General features: G+C 45.1%; 1 long non-coding RNA gene across 1 annotated transcript in view; it reads right to left on the minus strand.

Moving 5' to 3' along the window:
• Positions 1-21345, minus strand: part of LOC144806297 (uncharacterized) — a 71311-nt gene extending 49966 nt beyond the window's left edge. Inside the window, exon 1 of the long non-coding RNA XR_013605755.1 lies at positions 21221-21345. This is a non-coding gene — a long non-coding RNA (uncharacterized LOC144806297). The remainder of the gene's footprint in view (positions 1-21220) is intronic.
• Between the last annotated feature and the right edge of the window lie 798 nt (positions 21346-22143).

A 22143-nucleotide genomic window follows, 5' to 3' on the forward strand; every position in this document is an offset into this window, starting at 1 on the left:
CAACAATCCTGAAGTGAAGTTGAAGATTTTGAAGTAGTAATCCTGAAGAAATCCTTTGTAAAAGTAGAAGTTGAGCAGAGCTCAAAGGAGACTCCCTAAGCAAAACGTGCGGTAGAAAATCTGAGGCTCTGAGGTTCCTTCAGGAAGGTTCTAAGGGGTGAGGCACTTCTGATTGGCTGAGGCCTGAGTTTGGTCTCTTTTACACAAAGAGGGTGATATGCTACAAAAGGGAATGAGGCCAAGGCCTTTTTCCTTGGTCTTTTGTACCTACAGCTATGGTATTTTTGTTACCGAGACTCTCATTCCGACGACGGGGAATGATTCATAGCATGGGAATCTATGAAAGTTCCAATACTGGGGTAAGAGTGAGGATTTGTAGAATTTTCAACATTTTATTAAGCTTACAAAGTATACATGTACCCTATGGAGTTGCATCATAGAATCCCAAAGGCAGATATGAAAGTCATATGGACTGGCACCAAACAGATATTAAAAAAACATATACTATTAATTAATTTGTAATGCAGATTTCTGGGAAGTGAATAATTTTTCCACGGACAACAGGCGTTTTCCCCTGCCCTGAGTTACCACCTACTTGTATCTGGTATCCTGACTTTTGAGTTCTGGTCTCTGCCGCACACAAATCTATTGTGTATTGCGAGGACTACGCCTAGACCTATCCCTCAACTATGGTCCAGAGTGTGAATCAAGGGCAATGAAATTAAGGCGTACTTTCATGTGTTCATTTTATTCCACCTGATTATCAGTTGTTAGGTTTTTCTGCACCTGGATTTACTGGGTGCAGAAAACCAGGACACAATCTTTTTCCAGACAGAAAAATTAGACTGAAAAGACGCATAAGACTCTGGGTGAAGCAGAAGCAGCCAAGACTTATGCTGTTTTTGTTTACTAACTGGGGAAAACACAAGATTCTTCCCTCTGTTGGTGTTCACAGTTGTTGTCAGCATGCGATTCGGCGTTGAGTGCAGAGCGTATCGATTAGAGCCAAGGGGCCGACCCGAGGAGGAGTTGACGAGCAAGTGGAGCGGAGCCTGGGAGGACTGCCAGGGTTTGTTTTGTGACCGGTTCCCGCTTCACCCACGTCCTGTTATACGGCCGCTTTAAGTTCTACGGATCTGCTGTGGGGGCAGGAACGGCCGCTGCCGGCACCGCGGTGCTAAGATGCTGCTGGTGCTGCTTGTGCAGCAGCTGCTGCAGGGCACAGAGGTTCAAAGCAAATACATTATCCCAATAGGTATGAATGAACGAGACAGTTTATGTTGCATGCACAGGGCATTACAAAGGTCAGAAAAAGGAGAAACTTATTCACAAGTTTTTTAGTCCAAAAATGATCTTTAGTTTCTTGATAATCAAAAATTATGAAAATAAATTCAAGCCACAAGAAATATATACAGCACGTAATTGGAAAAAATCAAAGGACAGCCAATAAAACTTGGTGCTCAATATTTACAAGTGAAAGAGTGGCGGCACAAGTGAAAGTGAGTGAACAGCGATAAACGGCACAGGTGAGCACGGTGATATATACAGTGACTAGCTCAACAAGTGACAGGTATTCAAAACGACTTTATATAATACACATAGTAATTTTGATGTCACAACTGAATGCGCCTATAATTTGCGCTGTGGAGTCGACGACGTTTCGGTCCTTATTGAATGTAGACCATCATCAGGACTGGGTTGTCTCATTTGTAGTGCTGTCGGGAAAGATGGACATTGGTTGAGGTCCTAGGGTACTAGGTAAATGGGAAATCAATTTACAGGACTAATGGTGAAGGGACGGGAATAGAAAGTGTGGTAGGGGGCAAATGAAGATCCAGCACGTAAGACCATAGTTGTGCAGGGGTGTTGTGATGATTAAGGGCCGGCGTAGGAAAATGAATTAAACCCACAGTAGAGTGATAACGTCCTAGGTAGTAAGCCCAGTGACCAACTGATTGATGAATATGACACTTGATCGTCAAAGGGGCAAAAAGAATTAACCACCCATGCACGTGTGGTGTAATAAACACAATTGACCAAGAGCCGGTTTTACCTGTAGGCAAGAGTTTTTTGGAATCCTCATCCGAGGATCAGGCATTGAGAAATCTTTGCTTCTATATAGTACAGTGAGGAAAAAAGGATTTATATAAAAACGCGCCACATTATGAATTTTTATGAACCATACTGCGAGTAGTTTGAATGGTACCTTAATCTTTATCGTCTACACCGGACAAGGCAGGTAAATTTCAAACGCCGTTCTGTTCGGTAGACTTAGGAACCTGAAACCGAAAGGGACGGTCAGGGTCTACGATATAAATATGTGCGACAAAGTGAAACAAGACGCGATATATTACCGGCTTACCGGAATATTCAAGAATGCCGATCACGTAATGAATACGTCTAGGCAGCCAGCCGAAGGGTCAGGGAGCCCGCGGGTAGCGTCTGAGTCGATGCTCGGAGCAAACACTCGCTGCAGGGGAAAGTTACCAGGAAGAGGCCCTGCGTGGCTGGGGGGCGGGGTCGGCAGTGGGTGGGCGGGCATGGGCGGGACTGGAAGGCAGGGTAAAACTTAAAGGGACAGAGTATAGAAACAACTAAAGACATGAAGGGAGACCCGGATGGAAATGATTCAAGTATTGCGCAGTATACATCAGAGAACAAAGCAAAAAATTACATGAATCAATCGTGGTCTCTCGCATCATGTATATTCAAAGGATTGTTGAATGACATATATATACAACTAAACATTCATGTTGCAGAACAATTAGTGTAAACAATCAATATAAACATAAACAAATCCATACAGCTCTAGTCAGGGTGTTGCAGCAATATGAAAGGGAGAAAGGTTCATATGGAGGACTTAATACAAGATAGTGTAACCAGCTATACATGAATTAACACAACAGTTAGATAGACCGGAACAAGTATAATGTATATCAAGGCTGCTAGGTGGTCACAGTATTATTCCACTCATCAAGAGTATTGAGACCGGATGCCACAGAATCACAAATGGTCATCCATTTACATTCAGCTTTATTTAACAACCTCTTTATGTCTCCCCCACGAATAGGGAGCGATGGATTGTCAATCACTTGCCAGGCAATGTCTGTATCTAGGTGACCTGAATTGATAAAGTGTGGTACTAGAGGGGCAGTAAGTACTTTACAATTGATCCTGCTCTTGTGTTGGATGATCCTTTGTTTGATCATTTGGGTCGTTTGCCCTATATAAATAAGGCCACAGGGACATGTAATGGCATAGACCACATTCTGTGTTCTACAGTTGGTGTGTGTCTTCAATTTGTACGTCCGATCTTTATAGGAAAAGACCTTGGTGTTTTTGGTCAGTTCGCAAACACTGCAGTTCTGGCATTTAAAGTGTCCCACCACTGGATCCATTCCCCATGCCGCAGTGATGGTGTGTTTTTCTTTTATGGGTTGTGGCCATGTGATGGCGTGTACCAGGTGATTAGCGATGTTTCGGCCACGCTGGTAAGAGAACAATGGTGGATCCGTGAAAGATTCATGTATTCGGAGTATTGGCCAGTTCTTCTTAATGATTTTATTAACTTCATTACTAGGGCACAGAGGAGCACAGAGGAGCCGTGGCCTGCCGCCTGGTTTTTGTAAAAAATGTATTTTTTTTTTTTTTTTTCCACAGGCAAAAATTACTTCTTTTTTTTTATTTCACAAAAGTTTTTTATTGAGAGAGATAAGTGAGCATTACAATAATGAGCATATATCAGGCATGGTTCAAGTATCATCAAAGCATAAAGTAACGGGAACAGAGGGGGGGATAAATTAAATTAAATATAATACAATACAATACAACCAAGAAGGGAAAAAGAAAAATAGGCATTGCATCAGTAAATTTTCAAGTTACACACCCATGAGGGGTGCGAGAGAATCATACATCTTATTGAGTGCAGTATCTTGGCTAAAGAGGCAATACGATCTATGACAAAGCGTAGACAACAGTTAAGCTGGTAGATATTGATGGGGTTCTATCGGGGAGGGAGCATGTGTGCAACATATACTCAGGGCGGTTTGAATAGGTCGAAGTGAGCGTCGAGCGAGGACCATAGTTTCCTATAAGGGGGACGCCAGGGCATAGCGGTAAGCGCTATATTATCGGCTCCCCTGAGGTTCAAGACCCAGTTGAGCCAGTGGGGGAAAGAGGCTTTGCCGGTGTCCTTCCAATTATTTAGTACGATTTTAACCGCCGCTGTCAAAAGTAAGTAGTAGGGTTCTGTCATTTTCATTGAGGGTGACAGCTTTGGTAAAACCTGAGACTAAGGTTGCAAATTCTCTTGGTAGCGACACATGTAGCACTTTGTTAATGAATTCGAAAACTCTATCCCAGTAGCCGGAGACACAAGGGCATTTAAATATTAGATTTTCAAGGTCCCCACCCTCCGCCATACAGTTCCAGCAGGAGTCATCTTCTTTGATGTTGTGCAAGAAGAGTCTCCTGGGGGTCCAAAAAGCTTTATGGAGAAGCCAGAATTTAGTTTGGGATAACGTAGGGCTAATTTTGTGGCGTGTGGTAGACTCCCATACTCTGGCCCACTCCGTTCCCGAAGTTGGTGTGGAAGAGTATGAATCCCAGAAGGACTGTGTGGATGCTGTCAGTTTGGGGTTCTGTGGGCGGATCAGTTTGTATATTCTGGACACCTGATGACCCAGTCTATTAATTGTGTGTAGGTAGCCAGGGAGGGAGGGGACGGTGTCGTTCAGAGCTGCTTTGGAGAGTGCCACTTTGAGGTTTAAGAAGTAATAGAAATCTATGGCCTGGAGTTGAAACTTATTTTGTAGCTCGCAGAAAGGAAGTGGCGACGAACCATCAAATAGCTGGTGAGGGAAATGGATACCCTTCTTTATCCAATCAGGATTATTCAGTGGTTTCCCTTTGTATAACAGTTTGGTATTGTGCCACAGTGATTCCCACTTTGATTTACCATATTGGTGGGGTAAAAATTTGCTTACATGCAGGAGGGCAGCCCTCGTGTGTCTGAATATGGTACCTGAGGATACAGTGGGTTGAGGTTTGGCAGTGAGGAGGGCGGAGGGGTCAAGGCCCAGAAGAAGGGATTTTTCCACCAACAGCCACACCGGGGTGTAGTCTGTGTGTGGAGTCAGCCAAAGTGACCCTTGTCTGGCTAAAAATGCAGTTTGATATAGCTTAAAATCAGCCAGATTGACGCCTCCTAGGGATTTATCAAGCCGTAGTTTTTTCAGGCTAATTCTGGCTTTTTTCCCTTGCCAAAGGAAAGAGGAGATCATCTTATCTAGTTTGGAGAGGAAATCTTTGGAGAAGGTGAGGGGTAGCATAGTACTCAGATAGTTGATTAGTGGTGATATCATCATTTTTATGGATTCCACCCTTCCCCACCAAGTAATAAAGCGTGGGGACCAACCGTCAAGGATTCTTTTAACTTCAGTCAGCATCAGCGTTTCGTTGTGTTTGATGGTGCTCAATAATTTATCGGTAAACTCTATCCCTAAGTATTTTATAGTATCTGTTTGCCAAGCTAGACCTGAGTTGCCAAGAACTTCTTTGGTGGTGAAGATGTTTAGTGGTTTAACTTCGGATTTGTCCTTGTTTAGCTTGTATCCCGACAGGATCGAGTATTTGCTGATTGAGGACATAAGACCCTCAATTGACTTGGTCGGGTTTTCTGTCGCAATCAATATATCGTCGGCATATGCTGCTAATTTTACCTGAGTATCTCCGAAGGAGACTCCCTGAATGTCCTCATTCCTTTTGATGTCAGTTAGTAGGGGCTCAAGGGCCAAGAGGAAGAGTGCCGGTGAAAGTGGGCAACCCTGTCTGGTGCCTTGGTAGAGGCGAAATGGGTTGGAGAGGGTGCCATTGAGTGCTATTCGAGCCGAAGGGGAGGAGTAAAAGGCCATCACCATTGTGATGAAAGATTGACCTAGATTGAAAGAGCGCATACAGTGTTGAAGAAAAGACCATGACACCTTATTAAAGGCCTTTTCAGCATCCAGGGTGATCGCGACCATCGGGGATTGGTAGTTGTTAGCTTTCTCTAGAATATGGCATAGAAGTCTGGTGTTGTCATTTGACATCCTGTGTTTCAGGAAGCCAACTTGCGATGGGCTTATTAAGTTGGGAAGAACAGCGTTAAGGCGGTTTGCCAGGATCTTGGCATATATCTTGCAATCAAGATTTATCAAAGAGATGGGACAGTAGTTTTGGTGGGGAGATGGTCTTTCCCCTCTTTAGGGATTACGATTATGGTGGCCTCACTCATTGATGGAGAAATACATCCGCTGGATGCCGTAGAGTTGAGAACAGTGTGGAGCGTAGGGGTTAGTTGGTTCTCAAAGGCTTTATAGAAAGACGCAATGAAGCCATCTGGGCCGGGGGCTTTGTTATTTTTTAGAGATTTGATGGCTGCTGTAATCTCTGTTTTACTGATGGCGGATCCTAATCGTAGTTTGTCAGTTTCTGATAATTTAGGGAGATCGAGAGATTCGAGATAGTCGGTGCAAGCAGCTATGTCCAGCGGCTTGTCACTCTTGTAGAGCTCTTCATAGAAGGTTTTAAATGTATCTAAGATTTTAGCCTGATTGGTGTGGGTAATATTTGCGAAATCTTTTATTGATGATATGGTTGACAGTTTTTGCTTATGTTTGAGATATGAAGCCAGCAATTTACCTGCTTTATTTCCTTCGCAGAGTTTCAGGGCTTTGAAGCGATTAATCCAAACGCCCGCTCTTTTACTAGTTATGGCATTATATTCATATTTCTTTTTGGTGAGGAGGTCGAGGGGTGTGTGGTCTTGGGGGTTGGATTTGTGCTGGGCTTCTAGGGTTCTGATATCTACTTTGAGTTGTTCCAGGTCTTTGTTTAGTTTCTTATTGGTTTTAGCTCTAGTATTTATAATGACTCCACGGATCGTGGCCTTAAGAGCATCCCAAAGAGTGTTAGGCGTGGTATGCGCGGTGTTGTTTAGGAGTAAGTATTCTTCAATGGCGTCTGCTATCTTAAGTCTGTCCTCTGGACTGGTTAGAATTTCGTCATTAAAGCGCCATCTTCTAGGTGGGCGGATCGAGCGGGATCCTGCAAGTTTGGTGTGAATACATGCGTGGTCTGAAACCAGTTTTGGGGCAATGCCAGTTTCTTCAATCAGGTGTGCGAATGATGTGGATAGCAAGATAAAATCAATAAGCGAATAGGAATTATGTGGAGCAGAATAAAAGGTGTAGTCTCTCCCATCAGAGTTCTGGAGTCGCCAGGAATCCTTAAGGCAGTAGCGCTCACAGAGGCGTAGAAGGGCCTCATGCGACCGTGAGGGTTGGAATGAGCATTTGGATTGTCTGTCTAATAAGGGGTCTAGGGGCAGGTTAAAGTCTCCCCCCACTATTAGTAGGTCATCTTGGGGGATATGTTCGATGGACCGAGAGACTGAGTCCAGAACGCGGGATCATCAGAGTTGGGGCCGTATATATTCACTATATGAATGGGATCATCCTCTCTGCGCAGATGAGTCACTAGTAACCTGCCTTCCGTGTTGTGAGTGTGTGAAAGTAGTGTCAGGTTGGCTTTTTTTGATAACAGTGTGATTACTCCACCTTTCTTGTGTGGTGCAGGAGAGGACAGGACATGGGACGACCAGTGGATGTTAAGGAGTCGTAAGTCATCATCAGATAGTTTGGTTTGCTGCAGAAGGACGATGTCCCCTTTTGTCTTCGCCAGATAATCAAACACTTTCCGCCTTTTCACCGGATGGTTAAGACCTTTGACATTTAGTGATACTACTATGAGATTGTCTTTGATCGAATTGGCGTTAGCCATCGGTGAAATATTTTATCGCTGGGAGGAAAGCTGGCGGCGAGATGTGAAAAAAGCGAATTGTTGTGACCAATTCGGGCACCCTGGTTCGACAAAATCGGATACGTTTCAGCGCAATTCTTATTAATATGAAGTAAAAGTTGGAGAATTGGGATACATGCCTACAGCAGGGGGTGGGGAAACAGTAAGGGATCAAACGGACCAGGTATGGTGGGATGTGCAAGGTATCTCTGTGAAAATTAAACATCATCATAAAAAACAGAATCTGATACAAAATGAAGAGGAGAATACTGAACCTCTGACACGTTACTGCTCTTACATACGCTCTCTTTTCCCCTTCCTCTAGGTGAACCCTCCCTCTCCCCCCTCCCACCCAGCCCCCCAAATACGTACGTAGGGAGTACGACGACAGTACCGTGCTACGCAAAACAGGAGTAATATCATCAGAAATGAATACATATCATCAATACATTCTATCAATCCCACGAAGACCGCAGGTGGTTATTTTAACCAACAATTAAGTGACAACAAATAACTTTTAGTTAAGTACGAGTAAACAGGTCGTAAAAGGCATCGCCCTAGTGTAACCTAGTAGGCAAAGAACTGTTTTAAGATTATGGAGCTATCAAGGATATACTCCCACGGTGTACCGGTTGGGACAACATATCCCCATTAAGTGTTAAGTAAGTGAGCTATTAGGCTCAATTTTGAAGACGCTACCTGGAAGTGAGCAGATTGTAGTGTTGAACTCACTGCTCTAATTGTAATAAACTGTGCAAGGCAGTAATCATTCAGAGTCGTAATCAGTCTCACATAACAAGAAGACGTTGTGATGGCCTTAGGGGTCAGTGCTACTAACTCACGGTGCTGTGGTTTCGATGATCCTGGCAGACAGAAATTAGGGACGTGTGTCAAGAGCCGATTCAAGTTCTACGGTGGAGGATCAACTCGAGGGATCCGCTACGGGTCCTCTGGTAGAGCAACAAAAGGCATTGGGTCTAGCTGGCTACGTCTTGTTGAGTCGGGCAAGTGGTCTTCCTTTTGTTGGAAAGGCCGGTTGTTTGGTCCATTTCTTGAGTTGGACATTCCTCGAGAAGGTGTGCCAGGTCTCTCGGGCCCGTGAAGAATCTTGGGCGACCGTTCATCATGATCCTGAACTTGGCTGGTCCTGCAAAAGAGAAGGGGATGTTCTTGGACCTAAGTTTGGGTCGGAGGTCCAGGAAACCCGTGCGCACATCCATTGTATCTTTAGGGAAATCCTGCGTGAAGAGGATCTTGTGGCCTTCCCAAAAAATGGAGTGATTTTTCCTTGCATACTGAAGAATCAGTTCGGCGTGTTTAAATCTAAGCGGTTTGCAGATCATTGGTCTTGGACCTTTTGCGTGATTGCTCGTGAATGTAGGGATCCTATGTGCCCTGTCCAGTTCGAGGCCATGTTGGAACTCAGTCTTGGTAATCATGGGGATCCATGACTCTAGAAAAGCCACGCAAGAGTCAGCATCTTTTTCCGCATTTTCTGGTATGCCAAAGATTCTAACGTTGCCCCGTCTGTTACGGTCCTCCAACTCCGCGTTGTGGCGTCTGAGGGCGTCGGTGGTGTTTTCCAGGCGCTTTATTCTGGTTGTTGACTGTCGCGACAGGTCCTCCACATCGCTAATCCGTTGTTCTGCGGCTCCCAGGCCTGAATTCAGAGCACTCATGTCGGCTCTAATCGCAGTTAGTTCGAGTTGCATTGAGTCAGTGTTAGCTTTGGTCGATTTGGAAATATCCGTAAGGTCTGACAGTTTCTTTAAAATCATCTCCATCGTGGCTGCCATGTCTGCTTTGCTTTTGATGGGTGAGTCGGAAATCAGAGGCTCTGGTTTCACTTTTTTTGGGTTGTTTCTGTCTTCTCTGTTAGCCATTGTGTTAGGGAAGTATGGCACTATACACCCCGCTGATGATGTGTAGAAGGAGCTTAAGACAAGAGGACCAGATGTCGATTGCGATAGAGCAGTGGACAGCGTCTCGTGTTGATGGACAGGAACCAGGCGCACAGGAACGTGGGCAGATTAGCACGTTAGCGCTGGTGTCTGACGGTTATGTGCTAGTTAGCAACCTCAACAGACAAGGAAGGAGTTAATAGAGCACCAAAGTAGGGGACCGCCTCCACGTGGCATTCATATCAGCTCTCCAGCTACTATTCCTCAAGATGGCATTGGTGAGAACACTTGCCGTCTGGGGTCATATGCTGGCATATGCTGGACGAAGATATTGCCTCCTGACTTGATTTTCGCCGGCTTGTTAGGGATAACAGGGTCAATGCGTACTCTCCCTGCATTCAGTTGTCTAGGTACATGAATGGCAGAAAATCCTTTGTTGGTGACAAACAGCAGTGTCCCAGTCAAGATTTGAATAAGCGCTGGTTAGAACGCTACAACTAATGCCAGGAGAAGTGGTTGGATACTGTCCTTACATTTGCCTGCTCTCTAAACGCTCGGTGAAGCTGCTCGCGTAGCAGGAGGAGCCGCCATTTTAGGGTCAGGCAGGGCGCGCTGAGAAGTTACTAATGCGGGCGGTTAGGTGGCAATCCTCACCTTGAAAGAGCAGAGCTATATGGTTGTGGCTTGGCTCATGTTCCCTCCGCTGCTTCTGTACAGCTCTGTAGTAGTCGGGCGCGACGGTATTGCTTGCCGTCAGGCGAAGTCGTCATGACATCGAGGCGCCATTTTGCCTCATCCCGGTGTCGGCGCGTGAAGGGGTGAAAAAGCCAGCATAAGTCCACAATAACAAGTCGGCCAGCCCCGTTCAGGGATCCGGAGTGTGCCCCATGCCTTTAGGCATCGAAATTCCTGATCAGCGGTTGTAGCGCGACCCGGTGATGGTGCGAAAGGGATCGAGATCGCTCTCCTGTAGAGCGGAGCTCCAGGTTAGGCGGCCATTCCCACTGAGGAGCCTTGGCCTGCCACCTGATGTATGTCAAAAATGTGTTCATAAAATTTTTTTTTTCCACAGTCCACAGGCAAAAATTACATCATCACTTGGTCCCACGCAGGGGATCAGAAAGCCTCAACAGAGTTATAACAGGTGGAAAAAGTGCATTGATCAATATAAACCAGCTCCTCCTCTTATTAGATAAGCCAAATGAAAGAAACAGCTTCTAAATGCCCAGGAGCTTAGAGAGAGAGATAAAAAAGAAAAAAAAGAAGATCATGCAACTTTGCTAAGCCAGCAGATAGGTCTAAAGAAAACTCAACGGCCTTCTGTAACGGTAATTTCTCCAGGTTGCTCCACCGAGGTGTTGTATGCGGAATAGCCAAAAAGCGTGGACAAACTCATCCTAACATGGGATAAGTAATTATGAATCTAACAAGGAACAAAGAAAAAAACACAAAAAAAAACCAACCCCCCACCCGACGTGGCGACGTGTTCATACTAATGAGAGGTCGGTCGACACTGGAATTGTGATCAAAACTGGAAGAGATGGCGGGCTCTGATGGTGGAGAGACACACCGCAGACGGACGGCCCTGGGAGAGGAAGGAGACAAGGGGGCCCCATTTAAATTCGAAATTCTTATAATTATCCCTGAAAATATCAGCTATACGTTCTAGGCTAAGCAGTCTCCAAAGACGAGAGTGCCATAAGCAAATAGCTGGAGCCTCCCTTCTCTTCAAGGCGACTGCCAGGGTGACCTTAGCTGCCCCACACGCACCTCTCTTGAAGTATGGGACTCAATTCCGGGCGACGACAGGTGGACTTCTTTTCCATCCCCATTCACTCCAACCCATTTCAATCCAGCTTTCCCCCCGGCCCAACATGAGGGACCCTTTGATGCCTGGAGAAGGGGAGGCTGCTTAGCTCTAATACATTTGTTCCACAATTTTGATCCCCCTACTTTTGATCAATGTCAAAGGGACTTTGAATTGAAGAACACGGAAAGATATCAGTATATTCAATTGATGCACTGGGCCCTCACACCACAGATACGGGAGGCTGCTACTCGATCTCTCACAAAATTTGAGGCCTTCCTTACCAAGACTGCTAACATGAAAGGGGTGATCTCATTTATCTATAGCTTCTTCCTTAAAATAGTGCTTTCCCCAAGCCCCCGGTATATGTCTATGTGGGAAGACTTAATTCACCGTCCTATTTCCGATGAGGAATGTACGCATCTATGGTCTGACATCGCACGCTTCAATCATTCGTCAGAACTCAGGGAACTGCCGCCTGATTTTACGTATACACCAAGCATTGAGCTGAGCATAGGAGTGGAGAGAAGTGCCTACATATGCCGTCGGTAGTGGGACTGGCTCTGGATCCCGCTCTTGCTCCTGAAGGATTGCCAGCATTCTCCCTTGTACTCGTGACAGCGATGAATAGCAACGAACAAGCAATGAACAGTGAGTGGTGAGTGACAAGTGGCAAGAGGTGTGTGGCATGTGGCGAGTAGTTAAGGTTGAACGGTCCGTAAGTCGCTGAGCCATTGGAGTCTGTAATAAGTCTGTAATACAAAATCTGAGAAATTATGCAAAGGGAAAAGTGACAATAGACTTTGACCCCGTTGAAGCACCCCTCGACCCCTGAATTACTCTGCATGCCTAGACTACAGCCCTACCCGGAGCCCGGATATTAATCGATTGATTAATTAATTAGTTAGTTAATTAAATAAGTAACCAGCAGCACCGGCGGATTCTGTACTGAGGTGTGCTTTGGGGGTGTTTTCCCTTGGAGGTGTTTGGAGGTGTTTTTGTCCAATCAAAGCCCCGTTTGGTCTTGTCACTGGCCCATTTGATTCTCTGAAAGAAGCAAGACTTCTTTACCTTAGAGGGTGTATTATGAGGTCAGGAAAGGAGCGGCCACCTTTCCCTCCTATCAAAAGGAAAAGAAAAATACAACAAACACCAATATTAGATACATTTAAAATAAAACAGGCAGGTGACATATAGTCCTTTAAATCATCTAAGGTCCATACATTTGGGAAACTGGGAAAGTCGCTGTCAAAGTTTGATTTTATGAAAGATCCAACTGGTGCTATGCTAACATTGCTAACTAACCCATGTGATCTTCAAACTCCAATTAAACCACTGAGTTGAACAAATATTATATCCCCTAAGCAAGGAGTAAGTGAACCAGGCCACCCTGAGTCTGAAGCTGAAGTCGAACGAATGTCAAATTGAACTAAGGACCAAGTCAACCATTGGGGTCAAATAACGGACATAGAGATGTTAACTATTCCACTTACTTGTCGTTCACAACAAAAGGACCCAAAATGCACAAATCTAACAATGGGAGATACTCAGCAATTACTACCAACTTAGGCAGCCAATGCCAATAGAAGTGCAAGTAAAAATCAGAAAAGCTAACGGTATAGGGGAACCATCTAATTTGGGCCAAATAAATCAATCAGACCAAGAAGCTCCAAATGAACTAAATAGTGGGGTGAAAATCATAAGGGAAGCCAATACCCCACTGAAATCGGATCTTACTCTGTCTAAAATAAATTCAGTTCAAAAACAGCACCAGCCGAAATGTAATCAAATAACGGATCTCAAATTAATAAGGATGAATACACCAGCAACCCAGAAACTCTGCAGCGTTGGAGTACTCCGTATCAAAAAGACGGTTTGAATACTAGTCCACAATTCATTCATGACGAGGAACATGATTTTCAAGGACCGCTAAAAGAGGAGTATAAGGACCTATCATTCATAAATGGGCAACACCATAGCCTAGGTACTTAGGTACCAGGAAGTGGGAACGCGGGAGCAATTTGGGATTTATTCTTCCAAACCTCGCAATTAACTCTGGAAGCTTTAACATATCAGTCCAACAAAAAGGAGGTCCAAATAGATCTCTTGAGCGCTACGGCATCCTCTGTTGCCAGAACTGAGCCGAAGATAACACCACAAAATAATCTAATAGTAAGGGCACAATCTCAGCCAATATCTACATATGCAGAGTGTAGTTGTGCCCCAATAATTAAACTGGATACCATTCCGGATATTTTAAAAACAATAATTGACGATGTAAAAGGGAATTTTCCTGATGCGGGAATTCAACCCATCAAGACCAACTGCCCCTTTAAAAGGTACAATAAAATGTAAAAACAAGTTGTTGTTAAAGAAAAAATAGATGATAAAACAAAAGATCAAGAAGTGATAAACCTACGCTCGATACAATCAACAATGACAGACGCAGCTCCGGAAGTTCATCTATCAAAAAGACAGAGGAAAAAACAACAGAAAGCAAGAAATAAAGCTTCTAAAAGTATGAAAAATACAAATGCATCAGATATAGTGAGATTGAACACTGGAAACAACCATGACTAAATATCATATTTTGAAGGTAAGGGTAAACAAATGTCTCCAACAAAACCGTTCTACCCTCTATTTAATAAGGATCTATCGGAGGTACAAGCAGTTATGAAAAATAAATGCCTAAACAAGCAAGCTGATAGTATAAAAATGATAGAGAATGGGAACATTCAGTCCTTAGAAATGCTGCAAGTGGAGGAATGTAATAAACAGGTGGAGAATAAGCCATCACAATTGGAAACAAATAGAGCAAAGAGTGAGAGTATCAGAGGGGATGAAACGAATAGAGATTTGTTAAAAACCTGGAAGAATATTAAATTACCACAAGATCTGGGAACCGAAACGAAGCAGTTACATAAACATCGACAATCATGGTCTCAAACTGTTAGTAATCATAATGGAAGGTTAATTGAGCATGCTCAAGGTGAAAATAGCCTGGAACAAATTAAATTAAATAACCCAGATCAAAAAGGAGTGGTGCAGGTAATTTTTGCGATGGAATATAAATCTAGGGTTAATAATGATATCTTGACTCGTGGGAACATATTAAAATTGTGTAATGCAGTACCCTCATTAAAGGAAATTAAATGTACCGACATAGAATCAATTGAATTCCTCACAATCAAGAATAATCGCGAATCGATATTAGTAATTTGGACATCTTCTACTGCCGCCAGCCTTATTATGCAAGAACATAATCGCTTTCAGGACTGGGGAATAAAAATAACAACTCCCCTGCAACGTCCTTTTGTTTCAACAAAATTAAAAAATCATAACCAAATGAGAACCGAGAATAATAAGAAATACTCAATATTTAAAAAAAAACATAGGTATGACCAATGGGCATCTTTTAAAATCATTAGAGGAAAAAATAGGAGACCTATTATTTGACACTGTCAAATTAGGTTGGCTAACAGCAGCCCTCCATAATGTCAGGCAGGATTGACATCTACAATCTGAAGTTCCTTTAAGGGGGCCAACAATTATGAATGAAAGGCTCAGATTATGTTCGTGGAATATAAATGGGGTTCAAGCAAAGATTCAGAATAACCAACTAGCTACTTTGTGCTGTTTTCAAATCATTTGTTTACAAGAGACTTGGGCTTTAGTTCCTTTTAGATTGGAAGGGTATAGGGTTATTACTCATTAGCTAAGAGAACAAGTAACTATGGCAGACCTTGTGGGGGTTTGGCTATTTTTATATCAACTGAGCTAAAAATGGAAAGTGAAATGGACTTCTTAAGTCAAAAGGATTATCTAATTGTCAAAATATGATACAAAGAACAAAATATAATTACATCTCTTGTAGTAATCAACGTATATAATTACGAAGAACAATGGCGACCAATTTGATAATTATGATATTGCAGCAACTGGACAATGACATCTAACCTGAGATTATTATTACCGGTGATTATAACATGAATATGCTATGGTCTTACGATAGAGATGTTAAAATACAATGGCAAAATTACTTATGGTCAATTCCATAAGTAATTTTGTCATATCCAATGTTGATTTTCATCAACAATGGATATGAGGGATCATCTATCAAAAAGATAGAGGAAAAAACAACGGAAAGCAAGAAATAAAGCTTCTAAAAGTATAAAAAATACAAATGCATCAGGTATAGTGAGATTGAACACTGGAAACAACCATGACCAAATATCATATTGTGAAGGTAAGGGTAAACAAATATCTCCAACAAAAGCCTTTTACCCTCTATCTAATAAGGATCTATCGGAGGTACAAGCAGTTATGAAAAATAATTGCCTAAACAATCAAGCTGCTAATATAAAAATGATAGAGAATGGGAAAATTCAGTCCTTAGAAATGCTGCAAGTGGAAGTAAGCCATCACAATTGGAAACAAATAGAGCAAAGAGGGAGAGTATCAGAGGGGATGAAATGAATAGAGATTTGTTAAAAACCTGGAAGGATATTAAATTACCACAAGATCTGGAAACCGAAACGAAGCAGTTACATAAACATTGACAATCATTGTCTCAAACTGTTAGTAATCATAATGGAAGGTTAATTGAGCATGCTCAAGGTGAAAATAGCCTGAAACAAATTAAATTAAATAACCCCGATCAAAAAGAAGGAGTGGTGCAGGTAATTTTTGCGATGGAATATAAATCTAGGGGTAATAATGAGACAACTTGCAAACATCCGGACCCAACACAAGATGGCAGGATTATGCAAAGCATGTGCATCTACAGCATACATGCCTGAGGATTAATGGCCCCAAATCCCTGCCGTGGTATCTTGTCATGTTGTGGCTGAGTGTGCCATGTGATGTAGCAGGCTATAGTGCTTGGTGTGATTTGGTCATTTTTGACAAGGTGGAGTGCTGAACGGTTAGGCAAATTTTTATTTTCTTTGTTTTTGGGATCGTGTGATATAGTGCGGTACCTACCGTATGATGTAAATAAATTACATTGCTAATACACCATCAGGATGTGGGGTGAGTGTTATTAGGGCCAAAGCCTTGCTGATTATATGCAGAATAACAGGTCTGGGAGGTCACTACTGACTAGAGCAGGTTAGCAGCTGCACAGGCCTTGGGCATCGATCCTATTGAGGATAATATGTGACGGGCACTGGTGACTGGAGCTGGCTAGCAACAACGCTGGCCTCTGGTATTCATTACAAGCAGGGTAACAATACATGTCAATATTGACTGGAACTGGTTGGCAGTAGAGTTAACCTCTGGTTTTGAATATTTGCAGGATTTAAGGTACAGGGGTCACTACTGACTGGAGTTACTTAGCAGGATAATAGGTCTCAGGGAGCCAATACTTACTGAAGCTGGTTAGTATGATCACTAGTCCCAAGGTGCTACTAATGACTCAAGTTGGCTAGAAGGATAACAGGTCCCAGGGGCCAGTACTAACAGGAGCTGTCTAGTAGGCTTACATACAGGCCCAAGGGGCCACAACTGGCTGGAGCTGGCTAAAAGAATAACAGGCCCAAGGGTGGTGGGGTGCGAGTGGCACCAGTGACCGGAGTTGGCTAGAAGCATTGACGACCTTTGGTATTGATTAAATACAGGGTTCAAGGTCACAGGAGGCACTGCTGAATACAGCTGGATAGCAGCAGTGGTGGCCTCTAGGAAGAAGGAATTGAGAAAGCATAACTGGATATACTGGTTTCTTTAATACCGATAATTGTTTACACATCATACACATCAATGCCACAACATGCATTGATATATTACAATATTCTTATATTAATTTGATGTGTCTGTTCGCCTGCAAAGTTATATGATTCTATTAGGGCTCAGAACCATTTTATTTACTGAAGTCCATCTGCACACTTTCCTGCATCTTGTAGTAAGTTGAATATTGACAAACAGAAGAGTTATTTCCAGAAACAGTGAATTCTGCAGCTTGTCTGTGTATCTTTTATCTGCACCTCACGGACTCATCACATTCCTCTTGAGAGAAGATCCTGCCTCCTACTCATTAGTGTTGTTTTAGTAACTGTTTCTATCACGTGTTCATGTTTCATTGACTTGTATTAGGAGGAAAGTGTATACAAATACATGGAGAGCATTAGCATTATATACTCCAACTTGCTTTAGGGTGGATGCTCTCGTACATTGCAAATACAATTGTCACTTGTTAGTTTGCTTGGTCTTTTGCTATTTTTGCATTAAATGTATGATAGATTTGTTGGCCTCCAGGTGTGTTGTGTTTTATTTTACATATCATACGAGATGACGAGGAAAATGACAGTCCAGTATACACATTCTTTATATAAATCAACTCACAGTATACTGTTCTGGAAGTTCAGTCCCACAGACATTATCTCTAACGGAACACCCTAGGAAGCATGTGCTTTTCAAACCAGTTGCCCTCTGATGCGGCGTCAATCAATCAATCAATCAATCAGAGCATTTATATAGCGCGCTACTCACCCGGAGGGTCTCAAGGCGCTGGGGGGGGGTCCGCTACTGCTCGAACAGCCAGGTCTTGAGCTGCTTCCTGAAGGCGAGGTGGTCTTGGGTCAGGCGGAGGCGGGTCGGAAGGGAGTTCCAAGTCTTGGCAGCCAGGTAGGAGAAGGACCTTCCTCCTGTGGTGGCTCTTCGGATGCGGGGGACGGCGGTGAGGGCGTGGCTGGTCGATCGAAGCTGGCGTTTGGGAGCGTAGAAGTTGAGGCGGCTGTTGAGGTATCCTGGGCCTTGGTTGTGTAGGGCTTTGTGTGCGTGGGTGAGGAGCCGGAAGGTTATTCTCTTGTTGACCGGGAGCCAGTGCAGGTCTCTCAGGTGTCCGGAGATGTGGCTGCGGCGGGGGATGTCCAGGATGAGTCGTGCTGAGGTGTTCTGGATCCGCTGGAGTCTCTTCTGGAGTTTGGCGGTGGTTCCGGCGTAGAGGGAGTTGCCGTAGTCCAGACGGCTGGTGACGAGGGCCTGGGTGACTGTCTTCCTGGTCTCGGAGGGGATCCAACGGAAGATCTTGCATAGCATGCGCAGGGTGTTGAAGCACGACGAGGAGACGGCGTTGACTTGTCTGGTCATGGAGAGGGAGGAGTCCAGGATGATGCCCAGGTTGCGTGCATGGTCTGTTGGTTTGGGTGCGCTGCCCAGGGCGGGGGGCCACCAGGAGTCGTCCCAGGCGGAGGGTGAGGATCCCAGGATGAGGACTTCCGTCTTGTCCGAGTTCAGTTTCAGGCGGCTGTTCGACATCCATTTGGCTACGTCTGTCATCCCTTCGTGTAGGTTGGCTCTGGCGGTGGCGGGGTCGTTGGTGAGGGAGAGGATCAGCTGGGTGTCGTCGGCGTAGGAGATGATGTTCAAGTTGTGCTGGCGTGCGATGGCTGCGAGGGGGCTCATGTAGACGTTGAAGAGTGTTGGGCTGAGCGAGGAGCCTTGAGGTACGCCGCAGATGACTTCGTGGCCTCCGATCTGAACGGGGGGAGGCGGACTCTCTGTGTCCTTCCGGCGAGGAAGGAGATGATCCACTCCAGTGCCTTCTCCTGGATTCCGACGTTGCTGAGGCGCTGTACTAGGGTACGGTGGCAGACGGTGTCGAAGGCCGCGGAGAGGTCCAGGAGGATGAGGGCCGCCGTTTCTCCGTTGTCGAGCAGGGCTCGGATGTCATCGGTAGCTGCGATCAGGGCGGTCTCGGTGCTGTGGTGGGCCCGGAAGCCAGACTGCGAGAGGTCGAGGGAACCGTTCGTCTCGAGGAAGGCGGCCAGTTGCTTGTTGACGGTCTTCTCGATGACTTTAGCAGGAAAAGGGAGGAGCGAGATGGGCCGGTAGTTCTTAAGGTCGGTGGGGTCGGCTGATGGTTTCTTGAGTAGAGCGCTGAGTTCGGCGTGCTTCCAGCTCTCCGGGAAGGTGGCAGTGTCGAAGGAGGTGTTGATGATGTCCCGCAGGTGGGGTGCGATGACAGTGTCGGCCTTGTTGAAGACGTGGTGAGGGCAGGGGTCTGTCGGAGACCCGGAGTGGATGGAGTTCATCGTGCGGGTGGTGTCTTCGATGCTGATCGGGGTCCAGGCGCGGAGGGTGGTGGTGGGGGACGGTGGTTCTGTCGTTTTCTTGGTGGCGTGGATCAGTTGGTGGTGTTTTCGGGTGGCGAGCTTGAGGGCAGTCATGTTGTCCGGTGTTGGGTCTCTGCGCCAGGTTTTCTCGAGTGCTCTGCAGTTCTTCTTGGAGCTCTTGAGTTCATCGTTAAACCATGGGGCTTTCTTGCTGCTGGGTCTGCTCGGTGGGGTCTTCAGAGGGGCGAGGTCGTCTGCGCAGTCGCTGATCCATTTCGTGAGGTTGGTGGCCGCTTGGCTGGGGTTCGTTGTGCTGGTGGGAGGCTTCTTGCTCAGGGAAGTTGCGAGCTGGTCGGCTGTGATCTTGTTCCAGCTTCTGCGGGGAACCTGTTGCTGGTGGTGGTGGAGCGTGGTCCTTCTGAAGCTGAAGTGGACGCAGCTGTGGTCCGTCCAGTGGAGTCCCGTGGCATGGCTGAAGGCGATGTCCTTGCTGGAGGAGAAGATCGGGTCGAGTGTGTGTCCGGCGTAGTGGGTGGGGGTGTTCACCAGTTGCTTGAGTCCGAGGTTGGCAAGGTTGTCCATCAGGGTGGTGGTGTTGCGGTCGTTGTTGTTCTCCAGGTGGAAGTTGAGGTCCCCGAGGAGGATGTAGTCAGCGGAGAGGAGGGCGTGCGGGCTGATGAAGTCGGCGATGTCTTCGCTGAATTGTGTGCGTGGTCCCGGGGGTCTGTAGATGAGGGTGCCTCTGAGGGTTGTCTTGGGGTTGATGTGGATCTGGAAGTGCAGGTGTTTGGCATCCTCGCTATTGGATAAGTCAATGTGTCCTGATTTTTAGGAGGGTTACCGTAACTAGTGCACTATGTTAGAGAGTGCTCACCTGTGGTAGTAAGATGTTAATAGGCACCTTATCACCTATGCACGGTGCAGGGCTTTGAGTTACAGAGTTCCTCATGCTGTGGAGAAGATTAGGTCACATTTACCCGTTTTCCCATATTTGGTCCTGATGAAATGCCAACAGATTGCCCCATGAAAAACGTTGACCTGAAGTACAGACCCCAGCTTACCAGCAGGTCCATAGGTGATCGATACTTTCACACAGTGATAGGGTCCATTAGTTCCGCAATTTCTCTGCCACTGTTTTTAATCTCAACATGGACCAGGATGATCACATTAACTATATTGCAGCAACTGGTCAATAGTTGATCTTTTATTCAGACTTCACCAATCTCACATCTTATGACACAACATCCTCTGTCCTACTATGCTCATCCGGCGTACTTAATAAAAGATCTGCAACCAAGTGCCCTCTTGTGGTGCCCGCCAGGCATTGTAGCGACGGCCGGGTGAGGTGTATAGCCCAATGAAGAAGCATGTCACCTTCAGGTGAGTGAACACAACTTGTCTTAAACGCACATGCTTTATAGGGTGTCTGCGTTCAGTTACAGATAATGTCTCTGGGACGAACTCCGGAACAATATACTGTGATTTGACTGTTTTATTTTAACAAATGTACATAGCAGATATTGGCGCTTGCTTGTTTCACAAAAATGATCGGATACCTGCCTCCGAGCGCACTTCTTACAGACGAGTATGGGGTTATCATGTTGCTGCTACAAGCTCCTTACCTGTGCGAGTTATCGGGAACGATGCAGGGGCAGACCCAAACCAGTCACACATGGAGATCAATGACAAATACTGAAGAATTAACAGAGCTTCCAACCTGTTGACCATTACTTAATTGACCCTGAAAATAAAAGACACGTTTTTAGTATTCTGGTGACTCATGACCATAAAAAACAAAGGTTATAAATTCAATATTGTCTCAAATACTTAAAAAATGTTACTGGATGCGCTGAATCGGATGTTGTCCCAGGTCATGCGTGACACCTTTCACCAGTATAGCTTATAGGACTTGTAGTTTTGTTTTTCTCATTAAAAGGACGGGCTCTAAAGTCCCAGTGTTCTAAGCGATGTTAGTTAAAATCAGAGGCCTGAGTGAGGGTGAAGCATGACACTGCTCTGTTTAGCAGTGAGATGAATGACAGTTGTCCAGCCCTTCCATTCTTTGACAGACAGAGGCTCATCAGCCGTTCATATTTTTTTGCAATGGGAAAGAAACTTTTATTGCAGCTTGTGCCAACTGAAGAGATAAAACCCCTGGGCGTGTTTAATTGACTACTGACAAACATGAACAATCAAGAACATGAGTTTCTGGAAAACTATCAAGCACCCAATCAGAATCAGCCGCCCTTCACACCCAGGAATTCCTGAGGCTTTGGAGAGGATGAATTGCACGTGGCATAAGAGGAACACTACATCGACTCAAAGCTCACTTCTCAGGGATGTACTGAACAGCCAGCCTCATGGCACACTTAGCCAGCTCTTCACCTCCTCCTCCTCAAACTGTTGACCAGCTATCAGGGCAAATGAGCCTGCAGCAAAGCATCGCTGGCTTGGTTCCACACCGGACCAGGCAAGGTGGTCAACTCCATACTCCTGCAAGTCAGCAAGCACTCTGATCGAGCCAGTCCTAACCCCACATGAATGT

This window comes from Lissotriton helveticus (assembly GCF_964261635.1).
Source record: "Lissotriton helveticus chromosome 1_1 unlocalized genomic scaffold, aLisHel1.1 SUPER_1_unloc_6, whole genome shotgun sequence".
Lineage (NCBI taxonomy): Eukaryota > Metazoa > Chordata > Amphibia > Caudata > Salamandridae > Lissotriton > Lissotriton helveticus.